The 24,051-nt window shown below is 42.9% G+C and overlaps 1 protein-coding gene across 14 annotated transcripts in view; it reads left to right on the top strand.

Moving 5' to 3' along the window:
* The first annotated feature begins 4,530 nt into the window (after positions 1 to 4,530).
* SEMA6D (semaphorin 6D) overlaps positions 4,531 to 24,051 on the top strand; it is a 60,003-nt gene continuing 40,482 nt past the window's right edge. For 6 of the 14 annotated variants that reach the window (XM_081517244.1, XM_081517240.1, XM_081517242.1 and 3 more), the window contains exon 1: positions 4,848 to 5,264. The gene's annotated coding sequence lies outside the window, so the exon portion shown is untranslated. Of the gene's footprint in view, positions 5,265 to 5,322; positions 6,365 to 24,051 lie in introns of those variants that run through there. The other 8 variants (XM_081517245.1, XM_081517241.1, XM_081517243.1 and 5 more) reach the window with 3 other exon arrangements.

The following is a 24,051-nucleotide window of genomic DNA, read 5'->3' as shown; positions in this document are numbered from 1 at the left end:
CCTCTTGTCTGTTTTCAAAAGCGCTAGTATTATTAAAGGTTGTTTGCTCTTCATCCTTGATGGAAAAAGAAAAGCCTGATTCTTTTTATTTGTCTTGAGCACTCAGTGTCCTTCCACACAGTGGCACCTGCAGAGTCATTAGCAAAACTAGCTAAGTAACTGATTTATTATTTCCATAAATGCATGGTGCATTCGCCTTCCTTGGAGTGCACAGCAAAATTAGTCATGCTAAGATGGAGTAATCACAATGACTAAAAAAGCACATTTTTATCATTCCAAACATAAGCAGAACTGTGGTGGTATGCTATCGTAGTACATAATAATAGAAATGAATTATGTCAGTAAAATGTTGAGGTTTAAGATTTATCGTGATAAATATTTTTCATTAAAATGAAATATCTTGGCAGAGTCACTTTCATATGCAGACTGTTGACACAGGAGACCAGCTGTGCCTATGCAGATGCTGAGATTTGGATCTATATTATTAATGATTTATCATGTCATGGAGAGCTTAGATTAGTTTTGAAAGCAATCCCTTGGCACAAAAGCACTTTCTATAATGTGCGAACGCAAGGAATACTATATGTGCATTCCAAATTAATCATAGAAGCTATAGCTACCTTTGAAATTTCAATACCTCTAGCTTCTTATTTTGAAATATGAAATTCTACATTCTAAACTGTATGATTCATGAAAATTCATGCAAAATGTTATTTCATATCAACTGGATAGTAAGTGGTGTATCTGAATTATATATATATATGTGTGTGTGTGTATATATATGTATACACACACACACACACACGCATAGATAAGGAAATTAAAGCAATGGAATGGAACAAAAATTTATTGCAAACCTATTGTGTACCATGTGCTTTTACTCTAAGTCTCACATTTAGTGTGAGGTTGGATTAAGTTTCTAATCCAATTCTGCAGGATTCTAAGGTTGCTCTGCCTACAGGGCATGTATAATAACATTGGCTAATATTTATTCAGTGCTTGCAGTGTTCCAGGTAAGATGCTAAACACTTTACATGCATTATCACATTCAGTTTTCATAAAATCCATTTGAAGTATTGTTATGACTCCTGTTTCACAGATAAGAAGACTGATGCTCAGTGTAGTTAAATAAATTATCCCAGGAGAGGGGGGAGTCTGGATTTGAGTCCAAGTTGTCTAATGTTTCCAAAGCCTTCACTATTTACCACTGCTGTTAACTGTGACCTCAGTATTAATCACTATTACAACTAAGTAAGAGGTTAGGTTTCTCTTACACAATTACTACCGGCGTGGCCTTAGGCAAGTCACTTAAATCCTCTAAGCCTCAGTTTCCTTTTCTACAAAATGTAGATAATAATAATACTTAACTCATAGAATTATTGTGCACATTAGTATTTTAAAAATGCTTAAAAGAGACTGACACACAGTAAACACTAATGTTTTATTTAATAGCTGTAATAGTTAAGGAGTGGTATTCGCTGATGATTGATAAACTTTTACTATTACACACTGATTTTCTATAATTTTCAGATGAATTTTATTGTTAAAGCTGGATTAGAAATGAAACATACAAACAAAATTTTGAACTTTTCCTAAAGCAAACAGACAAAAAATAGATTGTAAACAAAGTTATTACTTATCACATCACTGCTGGGAGATGTATACAGATAACACAAAAGCATAATCCCTAACCATCTAAAACACAGACCATTTTAAGTATTCTTTCTAGGTGTTAAAAGAGCCAAATATCTTCCTTCTTTCTTTCTTGATGCATTCATTCTTCTCTCATTCAACAAACACCCTTGGGTAGATACTGTGCTTGCCCTGGGGATACAAATGAATCAGTCCCTACTGTGTAGAAGCATACAATCAAAAGATATCTGTGTTCTCTGGTTCAGCCCATAAAAGAGTATGTTGGGAAAGTTGTGGCTTCCCTTGCCAGATCTGTTTAACAGGTACTTGTTGAGTGCCGACTAAATGCCAGGCACTGTGCTAGGGACTGGGGTTAGCCGGGTAAATAAGACAAGATCCTTGCAGTTGAGAAGCACCCAGTAAGGAAAACATCCTGAGCAATTATTTTCCCTTCCATTTGGTAAATTACAGAAGTGAACTTGCTAGGAGAACACAGAAGAGAGATGCTTATATCCATCTTAGGGGCTGGTGGGATAAGGGAAATTCGGACACCTAAGTGAAATTATTAAATTATTAAAAGTTAAGAAAAGCAGAAACTAAAGTACCTGAAGTGATGGAGAAAGAGAACCCTAAGAAGCAGACAAAAGTGAAGATATGGAGACAAGAGACAGTGTGACAGGGGGGAACTTTACACAGCAGGGCTGTGCTAGAGCCGAAGGGCTTCCCAGGTGGCACAGTGATCAAGAATCCACCTGCCAATGCGGCAGATAGAGACTCGGGTTTAAGCCCTGGTTTGGGAAGATCCCCCGGGCGAGAAATCGCAACCCATTCCAGTATTCTTGCCTGGAAGATTTCATGGACAGAGGAGCCTGGTGGGCTACAATTCACCTGGTTGCAAAGAGTTGGACACGACTGAGCACGCAACAGCAGCTTAGAGCCTAAAGCATACTGAGCAGAGAAAGTCCAGTCTGACTGGAGAAGTAAACAGGGCTAAAAGGTTAAGTGTGTAAAATCAACCGAAAGGACAAATGCTAATAAACTGCACCGAGTGAGCAGTTCCTTTAGATTTCTCTCCACTAAAACCAAGCAAAGAGAGTGTCATTTTCTTGACATTCAAGACTCTGGGAAACAGAGAAATGATTAATCTTTAAGAATAATATTTTTATCTGACCAAAAGTAATATTTTGATTTTTTTTTGAGGTATCCACTGTAATGTGTTATTTCTAAAATACATCTGAAACAAACACATAAAATGTTAAAATGTGTTGAAGTTAAGTGGTGGGCATATGAATGTTACAGCCTTTAATCTTCTGGTTGTTTGAAAAGTTCTTTTTCTTACAAATTACACCTTGAATATAGGGCCTGAATAACACTCTTCCTAAGTCTGCACTTTTACTTGGTAAAAGTAACACTCAGTAAAAGTGTTGTTTACCATTCTTTTGGTGTCACCAGATTGCCCACTTCCCTCTCTCTCTTTCTGTACTGGACCAAACATGGGAACTGGCTCTGAGGTGCACCTCACTGATACTTAGACTGAAAACACGTCTAACCCTTGGCTCGAAATGACCTATCAGCATATTCTTCTGCAACCTAAAAGGTGTTTTCGTTCTTGAATTTAAGAACTCAGTCTAAGGTAAATGGCACTCTCTGGGGTGGCACTCTTTAAAGTTGGCCATTGCAGGATTTCAACAAAGAATTCACAAATCTGGAGAACTGAACTTTCTTTTTTTTTCTTGGCTGCTACTGCAGACAGAGGACAATTCATAAACTTTCTGCCTCTAGGTGGGTGGTGATATAATTCGTTAAGCCACTGGTCACTCCTTTGCATATTCCATTCAATGCACAGAGCCCTCTGCCTGCAGCAGGGCTTGCTCTCTTGATGGAGAAAGGACAGAATGACTGGATACGAGTAAAAGAGGCAGAGCTTTCTGGGTCAGAAGTTGGCTGGGGAAGGGCCCTGACTGCCAAGTAACTTGCAATGATGTCAGAGCCCAGCACAACCCGAAAACACCAGCCAGCCAGCCAACAAAAGCCTTAACAACAACAGAAAAATCACAAAGCTGTGTTGCCAAAGCTGTTCTTTCCGCCCCCTACCCTTTACTTGGAATAGGAAGAACAGCAGGAAGAGAGCTTATATTTTAAAAGACTCCGGGTCTCCTCTTTCTTCCTTTTGGTAACAAAGTGTTAACTAGTAAGGAAACAGTTCTCCGGATGAGTCCTGCAGCAGTTCCTTGGGGTGTCTTTTTTGAGCTCCTTTTCAAGGCTGTCGGTGGAAGTTTCAGAAATAACTCACAACAGGGTATTTTTTTCTAACTGTAAACATGTAACTGTGCTTGGGAGAAGCAGGAACCATTGAGGAAAGGAAAATACTTTGCCCCCTTCTCTTCTCTTTCACGGTAATTAACCATACTCAAATGAAAATTAAAAGTTTGGCGGAAAAGCTTTCGTCTTTTTCTTTAAATGAGGGCATCATGGTTCATTCCAGCCATTTAGAGCCCTCAGTGATTCATAATTCAACTGGAAATTTTAATAAAACAAAGCCCGTTCTTGGATATGAAGTTTGAATTAAAATCCTCTCGTTTTTAAATGTGTGACTTTTTTCCTTTCCTTTGTGACAGTCAGTTTTAAATGATGTCACTTCAAGGACATTTTCATTTCTCCCACAACATATTACACGAAACACTTGCCTGTAAAACCGGCTCATTAGCCTGCAAAATTATACTGTACTGAATGGCTTTCATTCAAAGTAGAAATGGGATTTTTAGTAGGCAATTTCTGTGTTTTATAAAGATAAAACAATGTTTGATTGCTTCTCCCCAGCTGTTTTGCGTAGTGGTTATAAAGGGAAGTGGGGCGGGGGACAACAAAGGTAATATGGGGGCGGGCTTGTAAGGATGTGCTTAAAAAAATAAATCTTAGATCAGGAAAGTAAGGCATAACTTTACGGAGCAACTGTGCCTGCAGCTCCTCTGGGCTGCAATGATTTGTCCTCTAGATGTCTGGAGGAAAGCTCTGAAAAATCTTTGAGAGCGAGAAAAAAGAGGGAAAGAGGGGGAAAAGCGAAAAGGCTGCTTCGCAGGCTGCAGCAGCCGCCGCGAGCCGGATGACTGAGGCGCTGGGAGTTGCTGGAAGGAGCAGCACTTGAGAGGTGGCGAAAGGGAGGGCGCGCAGCCGAGCGCCGGGGAGGAGGGACGCGGAGGCCACTGAGGGGTCAGCCTGGCCGCGGCGCCGGGCTGGGGGCCTCCAGGCGGCGCTGGCCGCGGCGCTCCGCCGAGCGAGCGCGCCGGGCCGCCCGCGCCTCCTGCTGTCCGCGCCCGGGGGTGGGCCCCGCGCCGCGAGCTGCCGAGTGCGGGGAGGGAACGAGACTCCGGCTCGCCTGATGGATTGACTTGGAGATGGATCGAATTACACCATTTGCCGTGCCTCGATTTGTTTTGCTCCCGCTTGGTCCGGCTGCTGCTGTCGCTGCCGCTGCTGCAAGGACTGGTGGTGGCGAGTTTCAGGATTATACCGAAGAAACCAAAACCCAAAGAGACACAGGGATATATATCTTTCAATTTTTTATTTTCATTTCTCCTTGAGCGTAACAAGCTTTTATCATTATTTTTTTAAACCAAGCTTCCCCCCATGAGGTAAGACAGCCCTATAAAAATTTGCTAATGCTCTAGGCGCCTGGTGGGGATCGGACCCAGATCCTTAGAGCCTGAATCTCTTCGTGTGTGTGTGTGTGTGTGTGTGTGTGTGTACGTACGTGTGCGGATGTGTGTGTGTTGGCACTGGAGAGTTGATTTCTTTTCCAAGCAGCTCTCCGCCTGCCGTGCAAGGGACGCGCAAAAGGCTGGAGAGGTTTGGTGGACGCGTCAAAACTGGCATTGCTGGAAGCTTGGGGGGGAGGGGCCCTTCAACATTGTGCACCCCCTTCCCCCCAAAAAAGGAGGAGAAGGAAGGAGCTAGCAGAAGTTTCTTGCCAGGCAGCGCCAGCTCCGCGCTCCCCAACACCTTATCAGGGGGAACCCGGGCTGCTTAGGTGCCGGGCACCACGTCTCCAGCTCTCTCCACCGCCGAGCCGAGGCTAGAGCCGGCTGCGGGCTCCGCCGCCCCCTTCCGCCCGCCCGGCAGCCCCGGAGCCGACTCCGGCATCGCCGGGCCAGGCAAGCAGTGGACGGGCGAGCACTCGCCCGCGCCAGGAGAGGGGGCGCAGCGCAGCCGCCGACACCCGGGCAGCTCTCGGCTGACACCCGCTACCTGTCGGTGCGCCTCGGGGTCGCACGGCCCACCGGTAGTGCCGAGGGGCGGGGGCTCGGGGGACTCGGCCCCTCCCCAGCCCCCAGGCCTCTGCCCCGAGGGCGGCCACTTCCCACCCTCCCTCTCCCCCTGCTGGCCGAGCGCGCCGCAGGCGGGCTCCGGGGCCCGGAGCTGCCCACCGCCCACCCCCGCCTCCCACCCGGCGCCTCGGTTTCTCTTCCCGGCCACTCTCCCCCGCAACTTTCCGTGCTTTGTTCTCCCGCTGGAAGTGATTTACGGAAGCGTCTTGGACAGGGTCTCCGCCAGGCGGCAAGAGCCCAGCGCTGAGATGTGTTACGTTCTCATCTACCCATCAATTATGGATGGAAACAAATAAGGAAGAGTCAATTTTGCATGAGCCCCTTCTCCGGCGGCCAGAGGCATCCGCAGCCGGGAGGGAGCCGCCGCGCGCGTTGGCAGCCGCTGGCAGGGGGATGGTGAGGAGAAGGTAGGGAAACTTTTATTTCCCGTCTTGACAGCGGTGGTGTTTGTTCCTGGTCTGCAAAATTACTGCAGCTGCCTTGGGTAATTTGGAAGGGCTTAAAGCTTCCTCTATCGTGTATAACTCTTGGATTGAAATAAAAGGTCATAAAGGACTTGAAGGTGTGGATGAGAACTGGGTTTGAAAATTTTTGCCGTATATACTCTTGGGACCACTGCTGTCAGGTGATCTTTTAAATCCCGAACCTGTGAAGAGCTAAATGCCAAGAAGCTAGAGATGAGTGAGGTAGCAGTGTTAGAGAAACTCAGAGTAATACTCCCCGTTCCGACGTGACCAGTCAATAACCGAAGTTCTAGCATCCCAACCTCTCACCGCGTTCAGCTGGGAGATTCACACAGAAGGATTATTACAGATAGACAGACTTTGTAAACAGTCATTGGCCCTTATGTCCATTGCTATGGGCGACTGCTTTCCCTTAAAAATGACCGTAGTGTTTCCAGTTACTTGGGAGAAGAAATGAGGGGGACAGTTTTCCCAAGAACTTCTGGCTCCTAAGAATTTAAATCTGCAGTACAATGTTGAGTTGCTTTTTAAGGATTATCCTTCCCTCTACTTGATATTTGGGTGAAGTCGGAGGGAGAGGTTTAACATTTTTCTAATCTCCTTTGCTCTCCCCTCCCTGCCCAGAATTGGACAAATACTTGTTTGGAGAAATTTTTCAAGGTTTCTTTCTTGTAGAACTGAGAAATCTTATCCCAGACAGCTCAAGGTGAGGATTTTACTGTTATTTTGGTGGTTTAACAATAGGTTTTGATGCTGGCTTATTCATGTGGTTGAAAAATCCCCTCCCTCTCTTTGGTATCTAACTCAAGAAATTAAGTTGTGTGTAGTCATGTTTATGTAGTAGTCATGTTTAATGTAGTAAGTGACAGGCATATTCTGTCAGGCTGGTGAGTACTATACAGACATTTACCCTGGCTCAGATAAATAGAAATTGCTAAATAAGTTCTGAGATGTAAGCCTATGTTACCGTGAACTTGAACATTTGTAAGTAAATAAACCGTAGCCCAGCCATAACTGAGTTTTGTATTTTATAGTTAGTGTCTTTGCTATGACTTAGGTCCCTGGACTGTTCTCTCAGAAAGACAGTTAAGTGAAAAAAAAACCCTGAGTTTTCCAAATGCGTTGTTTAGCAGACTGTTTTTTTCCAGTGGTATATTTGGTGAGATTTTAACAGCCAGCACCTAGTTCGGACTGGATTCTAGTTGTTACCTGTCTTTGTTTCTATGAGGGATACTACATAGGTGAACATTTTTTTTGGAGAAACATTTCTGTGATTCAGGACAGTGTGCCAGGATTATTGTGGCTTCTCCTTCACAAAACAGCTAGTTAACTTGAATTTGATTTAGATTTGTGGGCATTCTGCCCTTTTTCTCTTTTATTTATTTATTAGTATTTATTTTGGAGTCCTCTAATAGCACCATCTGGCCTTGTCTCCCCTCATTTGATGGATTTGAAAGATGGTTGTGACGTAAACTATAGAGTGGGGGTAACTTACTTAGAAACCCAGTGGATGTCAGTTCACTTGCTGCTTGCTTAACAGGAAGGATCTGTCCAGTACCTGTGCTGGGGTAAGTAGGCCCCTGAATCCTCTGCGGTGATTTCTATTGCTTTAAAGCACGCAAGCAAAGTAAGCAGGAATCAGAGCTTGGATTCGCAAAGATACCCATAATTGTTAAGGACTTATTGAAACTAGAGAAGTTCTTCACTTCTTGCTGCTCCATCATAATAAACCTTGGTAATTAGCTTAGTCATTGTTCTTGCATTTGACTTTCACTAAGTTACAAAGAGTGAAAAATGCATCTGAAATAGGGTCATTTTTCACCCTTCTGATGCATTTTATGCAGAGTTAAGAGCCTGGCTGAATGCCTAACCATTATTGGTGTAAGAGTAGGAGGTGAACGCCTTCCTTAGCATATTGCAAGATAAAATATTACCTTTTATTTCAGTTAATAGACTTTAAGCCTGCCCATTCTAGATTCATTCCTAGAGGAAGCAAGAGGCACTTGGGGTATGCCAGGCAGTCAGCATTTATTGAGTCCCTGTCGTTTGCAAGGAGCTATGCTAGCCAATGTTCCAACATCACATGAGGCAGACGTGTTTCTCTACGTTAAACTTAGTAAGAATCTAAAGAGACAGAGAATGGCAAAACTGGATCGTTTGGCAAGAAATGTAAATCTGCATCTTCTTCTGAAGCATGTTATTTCATTCTAAAGGTTTTAAGGCAAGATTGTCCATACCAGATGTTTACAAGGGGCCAATCTTCCTGCCTTCAACAGTAATAATGCAATGTACTAGTAGTGTAATTCACATGTTGAAACTGTCAATGGAGCTGGAGATCTCACTTTCAGTAGCTCCTGTGAATGGAGACTTAGCGTTAAAATCTACCAAAGCCAGTGTCTTAGTTGCAGCTTATCTTGTGAACAGCTGCCAACTTCCAGTTGGGGGAAAAAATGTGTTTTGATTTATTCCCATGACACGTGGTGAGAATGAAAATCATATAACTATATTAAGCATATCGTAACCTTTTCAGTTACGGTGGCTATTGTCAGTCTGACTTTTTCTCCTCAGACCTGACAGCAGTGGCAGTGCAGCTGATAAGTGAATCTGCTTCCATTCATCCCAACAGGAAAACTAGGAAACATTCTTACTTTGAAAAGCAACTGTTTATGTAACCAAGAGTGATGAAATCAGTGCTCCACATAGGTACCACATGAGGTAGACTTATTTCTCAAACTTTTCTTTTCTATTAAGCTTTCGTTAACTCACCCAGATTAGCATTTTAACAACCCTGAAGTGAACTTCTGCCATTCTCTCTACTTGGACACAGTATGTAGATCATCCATCATTCTGTCCCTGGCTACAACAGGCTGCTGGCTCCATCACCATTTGGAGTTACACAGAATCCATCCGACTGTGAACAACACAGCTGGCTACAGCAATTTTTTCTTCCACACCACTGGCAGCATTGTCTGGCTGTAGTAACTAAAGTTAACACCCAGAACAGGAAGTTTCCATTGTTTGCCAACCTGTGCTGGGCCCCTCACCCACTTTGGCGGCGGGTGAGGGGCGCACCTGCAGAAAGACCCTGCTGGCTTGCCGTGGCCTGCTCCACTTAAGAGGAGGCTTGCCTCAACCTTACAGGACTCACAGGAAAGCCTCTTCAGACTTGATACAATTAAATCACCAGAATTACAGAATTAGAAGGAGTCATTCAGTCGTCACTCATCCTAGACCTTTAAAACTCAGTCTATCGAAAAGGGGAAGAAAAGAATGAAGTGCCTTTAGCTGGTGATCTCGAATGACTGAAACAGAAAAAGACCCTGTATGGTTGTTTGAAGAAGTGAACGTATCATTGTTTTATCTCTTTTATCACAAAGAATGTGTAATGGACCTAAAATCTGGGACCCAAGCCTAAGGGAACCCAGTGCATTCTGTAACATTTTTTTTTCCTCTTCCTTTTACTCAGTTAAGATACTTGTTACAGTGAAGTGAAGTGAAGTCACTCAGTCGTGTCCGACTCTTTGCGACCCCATGAACTGTAGCCTACCAGGATCCTCTGTCCATGGGATTTTCCAGGCAAGAGTACTGGAGTGAGTTGCCATTTCCTTCTCCATAGCCATTGCTTATTAAACCAAGAATGGCATGAATTAGGTGGACATGTTTGTAAGGTTATGTTGCCAAGCTTTTAAAAGAAAAAGATTTTAAAGTACTGCTTTTTGAGTTTGATATAGGAAGGGGAAAAGACCCTGATGCTGGGAAAGATTGCAGGCAAGAGGAGCAGGGGACGACAGAGGATGAGATGGTTGGATGGCATCACCGACTCAATGGACATGAGTTTGAGTAAACTCTGGGAGTTGGCAATGGACAGGGAGGCCTGGCATGCTGCGGTCCATGGGGTCACAAAGAGTCGGACACAACTGAGCAACTGAACTGAACTGAACCTGATAGGAAGGAGAGAGGGTCTCATAATTTGGTGGGAGCTAGTCTTCTCACCTCTTTTTCTAATGTTTACTAATGAAATCAGCTACAAGATAGCTGGGATAATGTGATGATGATGATGGAGGAGGAAGAGGAGAAAGCAGCAACCTTGACAACTATCACTTATCATTAGTCTCCTTACTAATTTCTAGGTACTACGCTAAGACCTTTATCTTAATTATGTCCTGTAACACTCAGACAGCTGGGATGGTTGAGGCGGATTCTGTTATTATCACTGCTTTACCGAAAAAGCAGAAAAAGAAACTCAAGAACCTGAGAAGTCAAGTCATTGTCCTAAGATCATAGAGCAGGGAAGTAGTTGGGAGTCAGGATTTGAACTCAGGTCTGCCTGACATCTCAGCCCACCATGCCATCACTGCACTAAGTTGTTTTCAGGAATCTGGACCCCCAGGCAATTTTCTGACTCTTTGATACTTCTGACATTCTTTTTCAATAAAATAGTTCTATTTTGAGGGAAATCTTTGCATTGATTGAAATGATATGTGCAGAATATGTATGCTCTTAACTTTTGACCTTTCTCTGAATGAAACTGTATTGACACACTCTTCTTCATTTTAATTCCTGTTAGGCAAATAATTATGACATGCCCTTCTTTTCAAGTGTCCTAGGGTAGCATCTTCTCCCACCATTTTTTCCCTGTTAGGTTTTCCTGTCCAAAATTGCATGGCACAGGACAAACAGCAATATTCATCACTCTACCAAAAAGTGCTTCTGCATCTGGGTGTGATTGACATTCATTTCCCTGATCTTGGCAGGTGAAGATCCATTATGTATCTTTGTCCCATTTCCCAGGAGTATTTATGGGCCCCCATCAGCAAAGACAGTGAAAGCTGCAGCTGTTCAAGCTTTAGTGGCATGAGGATGAAAAGTGTATTACTGAAGTTTGACTGCATATTATACTATAATATACACTTTTCTTACTTATGGCTGAGGGAGAATCCTTTTACCTCTGTGAGTAATCAGATATGTTGCTTGAGAAATCATCACCCATGCATCAGCATTTTTTGTTGATCTTTTTAATTCAGGATTCCTATGGGAGGGAAAAAAACAAATGCACATTACCTATAGTGCTGAAATTTAACGTTTTCAACATTTATTTATGGAAAGGAAATACGGGTTTTAAAAAGTCCAATATGTTGGTACATGTATAAAAAATCCTTGGGAAGATCTGCAATTACTTAGCCTATTATTGGAGTCTGTATTTAAAAATAAAGTCAGGAGTTTCTACTCAGGCGAGGAACTGGCACATATGAACCAGAGCAGATGAAGCTCTTTGAGAAAATAACACTTCCATTCCCAGGAGCCAGCTGTCAGTAGACCAGGGACTCAGACTCCCCCAGCGCCTACATTGGTCGAGGCCTCCTTTGTCATTAGAAGGGTCCCTGGAAACACTTTTTGGTCTGCAGAGCTGTCTATGTATATCAGTAAGTCCCCATACCTCCCCTGGGTAATTGGTAGATCAAGTAAACATATTTTTAAAAGCTATTGAAGAAGGAGGAGAGATAGAAAAAGGAAGAATAAAGAATGTTGCAGTTGCTTCTGTTTTTGTCATTGCTGGGGTAACCATTTGTTCATACAGCTAATTTTTACCAAGTGTCTACTCCGTACAAGGAGGTGCCAGGGTGGGGAAACAGTTCAAAGAGGAACTGACATGGATCCAGAGCTCAAGGCTCTTCTTACTGAGTGGTGTATTGAAGACGAGGTAAACACATAGCCAAAATAAAATGGCCAGTGTCTTAAGTGCCAGAACACACACGGACCTATGGAAATTGAGAGCAGTGAGAAGTTATTTCTGGCTAGGGTGGTCAGGGAAGGCTTTGTGGAGCGCTGATATTTGAGCTGGTCCTTGAACTAGGTAGGATTTGGACAGGTGGACACTGAGGGGCAGTAGGGGAGGTGCTGAGAGGGAGGGCATTCCAAGCATAGAGAACAGCTTAGGCAAAGGCCCTGGGATGGGGGCGGGGGGGTCTAGGTCACTTGTCCTCTTCTGAGTCCCGACCTAGACTTGCGTTTCAGGTGTGAATAAGCAGTTTGCCATGCAAATCCACAAATATTTATTGAGTGTCTCTGGTCTACTGTACTGAGCCGATCAGCAGATGGCCCTGTAGCTTAAGCCATCGGAATGGATGGGATCAATCTTGTGATGATTCAGGAGTTTGCTTCGTGATCAGAGCTAAAACCCCCACATCAACTGCCAACTGGTTCATTGTTACACAGGAACATGGCAAAGGATCATGTGGTTTGCCTCATATTACCCTCCAAGCTGGTTTCCCCCACAGAGGGGTTTAGAAGAATCAGACTAGAAGGTTGTTGCATCATGGGCTTCATCTTTTTGCTTTAACTTGAAAAGACTAGGTGTAGGCTCTTAACAAAGAACACGGTTGCATATATAGATAGGGGTTTGGGGAGGATGTGGAGATAGGAAGTAGAACAGAGAGCAGCAACTTGTTGAAATTGTGAGACACGCATGAGTTGGATTCCAGGTGCTCCTTCGACTGCAGGCTCCAGGAGCTTAGACTGCTTTATTCACCCCTGTAACTTAGCAGAGTATGTGACACATAGTAGATGTGTTGCAAATACTGTAGTAAACGTGTTAATTGAGTCTTAACTTTTTATTCGACTGTAGTTATAACCTGTCATGCCTGGTGAAGGGTTGGAACTCTGGCAACCGTATCCTGATAGAACAAGTGAAAAAGTAGCAGCAAACAACTTGGAGTTACTAATGTAATACTTCCCTTTGGAAGACCCCATCCTTGAGTGACCCTGGGGATCTAGCATCCCTTCCTGAGTCTGAGCTTTCAGGATAAACTCACCCCCCAATAGTGGCTCCCCACGATCCTGCCTTCCCAACTCCCTTACCTTCTCCCTGCTTCCCCACATGCACATCCCTCCTCTACATGGGGCTGTTTGGGTATGAGGATTTCCAAGCCGTTATTAACCACTTGAGTTAACGTAAATTGTAATCAGTCCACAGTTACATATAATAGTGGAGGTGATAAGCTTTCTGGGCTTCCCTGGTGGCTCAGTGGTAAAGAATTCACCTACCAATGCAGAAGACATGGGTTCAGTCAACCCCTGGGTTGGGAAGATCGCTTGGAGAAGGGAATGGCCACCCATTCCAGTATTTTGTCTGGGAAATTGCATGGATAGAGGAATCTGGCAGGCTATAGTCCACAGGGCCACAAAGAGTGGGACACGACTGAGCGTCTAAACAACAACATAAGCGTTCTGAGAGGAAATACCAGAAGTTCTCAGTAGTATAAGCACGAGAACACATACTGAAGGAAAAGTAAAATGAAAACAATTACATTAGGGGATGATTAAGCCAATTGCTTGGCCAAGAAATGCTCCAGTGGTTCAATTTTCCTTGGTATATTTAAGTCTTTTATAAGTTAACAGTTACATGACAGTCTGAGAGCAGATTCTTAGTCTGAAGAATCACTGCCAATGAAAGATCAATCAGAAATGATAAGATAGGTCAATGGGGAAAAAGGGTTAAGCATATACCAATTCAATATTAGGAACTTTTCAGGAATATTCCACTGACATAAAGCAGAGAACCTGTTGGATTTAATAATTAGTCTGGCTGCTACCCAATTACTTTCTGAAGTGAAGGGCGTGCTGCCTCCCCTTGCAGAGAGCACAGTTGCCTTTCAGACAAAACCTAAAATAAACCATCCTGGCTCAACTTGCCTAATAATAACAGCTAGCCCTCACCGTATGCTTACCGGGTGGTGTGGCACTGTGCCTAGTACTTTAAGTATGTTATCTAATTTAATCCTCATGCTACCCCTGAGAGTGGAGGATGGATGAATAGCTAACTCAGAATTAGCATTTATTAAGTGCTGACTGTGTGCTTGATACTCTTTTAAGTGAATATATTAAATCTTCTGGTCAGAATTCTTTAAGGTGGATACTACTGTTATTACTCCTTATTGCACCGGAGAAAACAGGGATGGGAGATTAAGTAATTTTACCAGGGTCAAACAACTAATGAGTACTAGAACCAGGGGACTTGGGCCCGTGAGAAGCAACTTAGTAAGGTGGTTAAGGACATGAACTCTGGCACCAGCCTATTGGGGTGTGAGTCCTGGCTATGTGATCAATAAACTGTGTGATCTTGAGCAAATTACTTAGCCTACCTGAGCCTTAGTTTCATGACATGAAAGGTGGATGATGATGAGTGGTGGCCACCTGGTAGGGTGTATGTGAGACATAAATGAATTAATATTTGAACGGCACTTAGAATAGTGCTTGGCCTGTAGTGAGTACTATATTTATCTCAGTGTCTGTTAAGTAAAAGTAAATACAGTCTGGCTCCAAGGCCCATGCTTTTAGCCCTTATACTATGCAGTCTTTTCACATGTGGTTCTGTCATATCTCTTTGACTGATACATAGACCTTGAAGCCTGTTTTACAACCAGCTCTCCTCCACCCCCACACACTACACTTGCCACACATTCAGCCAGACTGGAAAGGGAAATTTGGCAGGAGAGCTCCAAGGCCCTAGAGATGTACCCAGACCTTGATGCCTAGTTGCCTAGCCCTGACCCAGATAGCAGCCATTTCAGATTCATGATGTCAGAAATCTGGCTCCACTGATGGTTGAGCTGAAGGACAAAATGTAGGTGATTGGCATGTGTTCTATGCTGTTTGCCCCCTGGGCCAATTAAAGCCTGAGTAACATCATGGAAAATTAGGCCCATTGCAGTCATCACCCACATCTTTGATCTCTACCAGTGGTCCTCAAACTTTAGAATTGATCAGAATCACCTAGGGGTATATGCAGATTCCCAGGGCCCCAGCACCAATGGGTCTGTGTTGTTGGATCTGGCATGAGGTCCCAGTGTTAGCATTTTCAACAAACTCCTCAAGTGACTCACATTGGTACCTTGACCACAAATGGAGAAATGATGCTCTGGTGTAGCCAGAGTTTCTCAACCTCAGAGCACCTGCAGCCTGCCCAGCATCTTGTAACATTCAGATTCCCATCCAAGCAAGGTGCTAGACGTCAAGACTAGTGTTGGCAGGCCACTCGGTAGTAGGTCGCAAACCTCTTGCCCACAGCACAGGGAGAATACATATGAGCCAAAGGCAATCCGGCCAGCTCATGAAAGAGTAAAGAGAGTAATAAAATCTGCTCAAAGCTGAAGAGAGACTTTTTTTTTTTTTCCTAGTTTGCAAAGGATCCTCCCGGTGAGCAGAAATTAAGAGAGAAAAAGGGCACTCACTTACTTCTGCTGACTGGCGTATATCATTTCATAAATGGAGTCCTGGTCCAGTATTCATAGCAACAGTCTTTGATTTAATGATAAGCTGAGATAAGGGTAATCAAACTTCATGCTTCAGGGTATCAGGTGATTGCCTGCTGCGGTCAGGATGAAATCTTTTCCCTTGTGCTTTGCACAATTGACTAGATGCATTTGAGACAGGCCACAGGCTGCTCTTGCAAGAGCTGGGGCAGGAGGCGCAGGCAAAAAACGCCGCTGAATGAGACCACGTGGGAAATGGCCTTGTGTGGGATGAACAACCCCATCATCATTTGGCTTTATCATTTTTGTTTCATTTTAAGATTCTCCATACCCTATGTGTATATTTCTATAAACCACATGATGAAATCGGCAGCCTGCTGTGTCTGGAATGACTTAGACTCCCAACTTTGGCCAATAGTGAGCTCTCTGAGTGACCTAAGGAAAGCACTGTCCCCCTCGGAGGCTCTGGCTCCTCGTCTGTGGACTCACAGTTAAGATGAGCATCAAATAAGACAGTGTTGATAAAAGGGCTTCATAAAAACCAAAGTGCCACTCAAATGTAAGGGATCGTTATGATACTATGAATTATACTTCATGGAATCACCATTTATCACAATCATAATATAGCAATCTCATCTCTATGTAATGATATCATACATAATGACAGTGAACATTTATTGAGTTCTTCATTTCTACCAAGCATTAAAGAGTTTTATTTACATTCTGTTATTTAATCCTCATGTCAGCCCTTTGGGGCACATATTTGTTTTACTCCCATTTTTTAGATAAGGGCACGGATGCTCCAGGAGCATCAGTTAGTTTCCTGTTGCTGTTGTAACAATTTAGTACAAACTTAGATGTCTAAACAACAGGGATTTATTACCTGACAATTCTGGAGGTTTGAAGTCCCAAATGGGCTTCACTGAGCTAAAGTTGAGGTGTCAGCAGGACTGTGTTCTTTCCAGAGGCTCAAGGGAACAATTCATTTCCTTCCCTTTTCCAGCTTTTAGGAGGCTACCTGGATTTCTTTGCTGTGGCCCCTTTCTCCAAACTTAAAGTCAGCCATCCTATAACTCTTACTTCTGTTTCCATAGTCATGTCTCCTTGGATTCTTCTGCCTTCCTCTTCCACCTTATAAGGACCCTTGTGATTACATTGGGTCCACCCATGTAATACAGGGTAAATCCACCTATTTTAAGATCCCTTACCACAACTTTCTTATGCATTTGTCTGCCAATGGACATTTAGGTTGCTTCCATGTCCTGGCTGTTGTAAACAGTGCTGCAATAAACACTGGGGTACACGTGTCTCTTTCACTTCTGGTTTCCTCGGTGTTGTGGTACATATACACAATGGAATATTACTCAGCTATTAAAAAGAATGTATCAGTTCTAATGAGGTGGATGAAACTGAAGCCTATTATACAGAGCGAAGTAAGTCAGAAAGAAAAACACCAATACAGGATATTAATGCATAAATATGGAATTTAGAAAGATGATAACGATGACCCTATATGTGGGACAGCAAAAGAGAAAAAAAAAAGATCCCTTAATCACATATGAAAAGTTCCTCTTTCCATATATTATGGTATATTCACAGGTTCTCAGGATTGGGCACGGACATCTTTGCAGATGAATGGGAACATTATTCTGTCCACTACAATTATGTACCTGCTAGGAGCACACAGTGGCAGAGTCAGAATTCATGCCCAAACCTGTCTGACTCCAAAGCCCGTGATGTCAAACCACTCACTGTAAAATCTCCTTGATTCATTCAGTGAAAGAAACAATAAAATCATAGAACGTAAGTAGTGAGGAGGGCCATGTTACTTTTATAATATCAATTGGGGGCTTTTAAATCATTATAAAAGTAACAATAAAAAAATTAACCTTACTGGTCTTCATGTCCTACTTTGTCCTAAGCATTCTATATACATTCCTTCACTTTTTTCTTGGGAGGGTGAATATTATTTACCTGAATAACTGTATTGAAGGGTTCCTAAATCCAGCTGTCTTTTATGGAGTGACTAAACAAAGAAGGAGTGAGGGAACAGGGGACCATTTTGGAGGACTATACAAAGGTATTTGAATGAATCTACTGGTTCAGCAAAGGATGGTTGATCAAAGGTGATAGAGATAACCAGGCTCTCCTTTGCTGGCTCTGACACTGTCTCTTGCCCAATCGGATGTGGTTTCTCAGGTGACAGTTACCCCGCCCTCTCATAGCCAAGACCATCTCCAATTTATGAGGCTTTAATGTCCTCAGGGAAGCACGGCAGCTGCGATGGACAGGAGATCACTTCAAGAAAATTAGAGATACCAAGGCAACATTTCATGCAAAGATGGGCTCATAAAGGACAGATAAAGGACAGAAATGGTATGGAGCTAACAGAAGCAGAAGCTATTAAGAAGAGGTGGCAAGAATACACAGAAGAACTGTACAAAAAAGATCTTCATGACCCAGATAGTCAAGATGATGTGATCACTCACCTAGAGCCAGACATCTTGGAATGTGAAGTCCAGTGGGCCTTAGAAAGCATCACTACGAAGGCTAGTGGAGGTGATGGAATTCCAGTTGAGCTACTTCAAATCCTGAAAGATGATGCTGTGAAAGTGCTGCCCTCAATATGCCAGCAAATATGGAAAACTCAGCAGTGGCCACAGGACTGGAAAAGGTCAGTTTTCATTCTAATCCCAAAGAAAGGCAATGCCAAAGAATGCTCAAACTACCACACAGTTGCACTCATCTCACACGCCAGTAAAGTAATGCTCAAAATTCTCCAAGCCAGGCTTCAGCAATACGTGAACTGTGAACTTCCAGATGTTCAAGCTGGTTTTAGAAAAGGCAGAGGAACCAGAGATAAAATTGCCAACATCTGCTGGATCATCGAAAAAGCAAGAGAGTTCCAGAAAAACATCTATTTCTGCTTTATTGACTATGCCAAAGCCTTTGACTGTGTGGATCACAATAAACTGTGGAAAATTCTGAAAGAGATGGAAATACCAGACCATCTGACCTGTCTCTTGAGAAACTTGTATGCAGGTCAGGAAGCAACAGTTAGAACTGGACATGGAACAACAGACTGGTTCCAAATAGGAAAAGGAGTCCGTCAAGGCTGTATATTGTCACCCTGCTTATTTAACTTATATGCAGAGTACATCATGAGAAATGCTGGGCTGGAAGAAGCACAAGCTGGAATCAAGATTTCTGGGAGAAATATCAATAATCTCAGATATGCAGGTGACACCACCCTTATGGCAGAAAGCAAAGAAGAACTAAAGAGCCTCTTGATGAAAGAGGAGAGTGAAAAAGTTGGCTTAAAGCTCAACATTCAGAAAACTAAGATCATGGCATCTGGTCCCATCACTTCATGGGAAATAGATGGGGAAACAGTGGAAACAGCATCAGACTTTATTTTTGGGGGCTCCAAAATCACTGCAGATGGTGATTGCAGCCATGAAATTAATAGACGCTTACTCCTTGGAAGGAAGGTTATGGCCAACCTAGATAGCATATTTAAAAGCAGAGACATTACTTTGCCAACAAAGGTCCGTCTAGTCAAGACTATGGTTTTTCCAGTGGTCATGTATGGATATGAGAGTTGGACGGTGAAGAAAGCTGAGCGCCGCAGAATTGATGCTTTTGAACTGTGGTGTTGGAGAAGACTCTTGACAGTCCCTTGAACTGCAAGAAGATCCAACCAGTCCATCCTAAAGGAGACCAGTCCTGGGTGTTCATTGGAAGGACTGATGTTGAAGCTGAAACTCCAATACTTTGGCCACCTCATGCGAAGGGTTGACTTATTGGAAAAGACCCGGATGCTGGGAAGGATTGGGGGCAGGAGGAGAAGGGGACGACAGAGGATGAGAGGGTTGGATGGCATCACCGACTCAATGGACGTGGGTTTGGGTAGACTCCAAGAGTTGGTGATGGACAGGGAAGCCTGGCGTGCTACGATTCATGGGGTCGCAGAGTCGGACAGGACTGAGCAACTGAACTGAACTGAATGTCCTCAGAGGTCAATCAGGAAATCAGATGCTGTGTGTGATAGAAAGTGTGAGAAGTTAGCAGAGATCTCTCCCTCACTCTTTCCTTGTCCTGTCTCTCTCCTTCTCTGCCACACACTTATAGCTAATTTGTGAGGCTTAATGTAATTTTAAAGTTCAAAACATGGACCCATCACTGAAAAGGCCATCAGAGCAGTTTAAAATGGAGTGAGAGGACAGAGCTGGGCATCTGGAAACTTGGCCTGGCAACACTATCAGCCAGCCAGCTATCTGGAGAAAGCCCTGGCCTTCTGTGGCCCTTGTGCTCTCATTAGAATAAAGTGAGGTTGGGATGGGCATCAAAGAGAATCTAAACGATTTCCAAGTTTCTTTCTAGTAGTAGCATTCCTTAATGTTATATTTATCTTCGTATTTTAATTGCCACCTAGTATCAAATCTGTTGGTGATTTCAAAAAATATGAACCCACCTCATGAATGTGCATATAACTGTCTGTACAAAGACACACACACACACACAAATAGTCCAACTTCTCAAATTTATTATTGCCATATACATTTTATAACACTTTGCCCTTTTCTTTCAAGATCACTTAAAACTTCATTGCTGCTAATATAGTTTTTATACTCAATTTTCAGAAATATATAGATAATATTTTCAGTTAGCAGTAATTGTACCTCATTGAGCTCTCAGGGGTTGATACGCTACCATGGCACAATTTCCCTGTAATTTTCAGTTATATCCCTGAAGAGCCATTCCCCATGGAACATGTAGGACAGGCAGGGCAAATGAATTTCAGAGAGGCCAAACCTGATTGGTAGTAGGCTGTTGCATCTTGTGTTGTAGAAATGTGTGGGGCTACATCTAAGGTCAGGGAGAAAAAGGATACCTTGATTGATTTGCAGAGTCTTCTATGCAAAGTAGAGAGAGTGCATGGTAGTCCCAATACAGCACATTTGCCATCTTTGATTTAATTTTTTTTGGAGACGTTTATCTCCCTGAAAACACTCATGCATGCATGTTAAGTCGCTTCAGTCATGTCCGACTCTTTGCTACCCCATGGACTGGAAATCCGTCAGGCTCCTCTGTCCATGGGATTCTCCAGGCAAGAACACTGGAGTGGGTTACCATGCCCTCCTTCAGGGGATCTTCTCTACCCAGGGATCAAACGCAAGTCTCTTACATCTCCTGCACCGGCAGGCGAGTTCTTTATCACTAGCGCCACCTGGCAGCCATCCTCATTAATGATCTTTGTATAGGTTGACGAGTATTTAGTGCAGATGCCATCTGGCGCGATGTCTCAGAACAGAGCTTGAATTAGCTGACCTGTGAGAAGGCAAATAAATAACTCAATGGATAAGTAAACTTGGTAATGATTACTTTTGCCAGTTCTTTCCATTTTCTTTGTTGTTGTTGTTGTTGTTGTACAGTGACTAAGTTGTGTCTTTGCGACCCCATGGACTGCAGCACGCCAGGCTTCCTTGTCCTTCACCATCTCCCGGAGTTTGCTCTAACTCATGTCCATTGAATTGGTGATGCCATCCACCATCTCATCCTCTGTCGTCCCCTTCTCCTCCTGCCCTAAATCTTTCCCGGCATCAGGGTATTTTCCAAGGAGTCGGCAGTCTTGGGCAGAGAATGGGACCACCATTATCAACTTATATGGAGGAGACTGGTTTATTATTGAATACATGTACAAAATCAGCATTTTGTTGCAAACTATTTGCAACTGAACAACAACAAAATTTGTATTTATCCATTGTTATATATGCATGTTATGTACACACCATGTAACATTACATAAACATGTTCATGAGGGCTTACAAGCTCCAAAACTTTGGCATTTGGCCAGAAATATTTTTCTGCCATTATGAAAAAATTTTGCATCCCTGGAACAGCACTTTCATTTAATTAGGCAGTTTAAAAATGTAAAAACTATGACATTGGTGGGCAATGCTACAAAAAAGTAGACAGGATATATCAAATGAATTTGCTCTCATATTTCTTTTCTTTTTTTTTGCCTCCCTATGGCTTGTTTTAAATGAGACGTAAGATACCTGTGCCAGACTTACACTTTGAAACATCATAATTAATACAAGCCATAATTATGAAGCCACTTCTATCTGGAGAGGTAGACACAGAAACATTACCTCTCTTCAGTTCTGAGACAAATGTGAGTCTGTCATCATGAATGTTACCCACATTTTTGCCTTTCTGTCCCTTAATGAAATACATTGCCGACGACCTGAGTGGAAATCTCAGCCTGGCGAAGTCTTCCTTCACTCAGAGTAGAGTTCAGTCTCTTTTCCTGTTACAGTAATGCAGTGAATCAGATCCTAAAGCCCCATAAAAGATGGGTGAGGAGGCTTCTCCTTTACCTGTCTTTATCCAAATTTGCAATAAGCTATAAAATTAACCACCTAGATTTTCAATATCAGAAACTTCTACTTGCAGGGTTTTATGACTGCCTTTTTGCTCACCAAAGTGAAACTTCCCTCAGTCCTTATCAGATGAAAGTCTCACTCCTTAAAGGCAGGCCGCAGCCCTCGCTCTATGGTTTTGTGTTTAGCCAACCTTCCAAAGAACTATTAGTCTCCAGGAGTCCACATGGTCCTAAAGGCAAATTCTGTCTGATGTGCCACTCGACCTCTTGGAGCCTCGTTTTCCTCACTGGAAAATCAGGATAATATACTTCATTCACAGTTTGATGTTATGAGGTCTTTTCTTCAGGAGAAATACATGCAAAGCACGGAGCACGGTATCTGACATAATAAAACTCCACAAACTGTTGTGTTGTTATCACTACTGTTATCAAATCAGGGATGCTTGGCAATATATGAAATACTTGCATCTGAAGTATTTTGTAGTTTTGCACATGGATAGGTTCTGTAAAATATACCTGGATAGCTACTTCTAAACACAAAGAGAAAACGAACACAAGACCAGTTCTGCTAAGAAGCTGGCATTTCTTGAGCACATAAAAGCCCTGTAACACTACCACATGTAAACCTTGCTGCTCACATTTTGGACATGGTACTGGCAACTTACTTATGCTGGGGCTAGGAGATTGTTTGTGTTGTGAAGTATTTTCAGATTATGAATTGTGTCACTTAATAATGGACCAAGTTCTCAGGGTGACTTAGTGTATTAACTCAACCTGACCCTGGGTCTGAGGTGTAATTTTCCAGCTGCATTCTTTCACTCATTCACCTACACATTCATTCACTTATCCACATGATAGGTCATTTTTGAGCATATTCAGTGTTCAAAGAGCTGGTCTTCCCCTTGGCCTTCAAAGAGTCACAGTTTAGTAAGTGCTGACATGACTGCAGCCAGGATCAGTTTCATGGATGTGTTACTTGTGCGGTCACACTTGGCCCCATGCCTAGAATGTGCTGCCCTAGCCATCTTGAAATTCTTAATATTTTTTTTAATAAGGAGCCCCCGTTTTCATTTTGCACTGGTCCCTGATTATCATGTAGCCTTGCCCGATTGCTCCTTTTTACCACTGCCATTTATTCTGTAGGATCTGAGTAGACAGACATGAGTTGGAAAGAGGCCCATTTTCTAGGTCTGAGTTCCCACTGCACTGCACACTCAGGCAAGGCGCATAATTTCCCTGGGCCTTGGTTCTCTCCGTTATAAATTGAGGCAGAATAGACATGGTATTCAGGGCCACGCTAGTAATCTGCACACTTCAAGAGAGTATAGACGTGTGTCAAATGACGTTAGGCCTGGGTTTGGGTTATAACTGGGGTGACTAGACTCTCAAAACTTAAAATTATGGTATGGGGATTATATGGGATCAAAAGAAAAAGTAGAAGTCAGGACTCTTCTTGAGAAGTTGAGCTGTATAGCTGAAACTTTTGACTTCTAGTCTAGGCCTACATGCTGTGTGGTGATTTTATAACATAGAATCAAATTGATTCAGCACTGGAATTATTCTGCTCATTTCATTTGGATCTGTCCTTTCCTCTCTATAGATTTTATGCTGATATCCCAGAGGAGATGTAACTCACTCCAGGACTTTTGCCACACTTAGAAAAAAAATCTATATCTGAGACTTTAAAACTCTAATATACAAATATTGGCATCCTTGAGAGTTCTCTAATTTACTGCCCCAGTTTTGTATATTACAAGGTGATAAACTGTTTAGCCAGCCCACTGGCATGGGCCACTGACCAGTTAAAACAGACCCCACAATGTGGTGCCAAGTGAATGCTGGTTCTGGGTCTATTCTGTGTAGTCTTTTCTTTAACATTTTTATTGGTGCATAGTTGCTTTACAATGTTATATTAGTTTCTACTGTACAGTAAAGTGAATCAGCTATATGCATACATATATCCCCTCTCTTTTTTAATTTCCTTCCCATTC

The sequence above is a fragment of the Giraffa tippelskirchi genome, chromosome 7 (genome assembly GCF_054371585.1).
Source record: "Giraffa tippelskirchi isolate mGirTip1 chromosome 7, T2T-mGirTip1v1.2.pri, whole genome shotgun sequence".
Lineage (NCBI taxonomy): Eukaryota > Metazoa > Chordata > Mammalia > Artiodactyla > Giraffidae > Giraffa > Giraffa tippelskirchi.
This window is presented reverse-complemented; position numbering and strand designations above follow the sequence as displayed.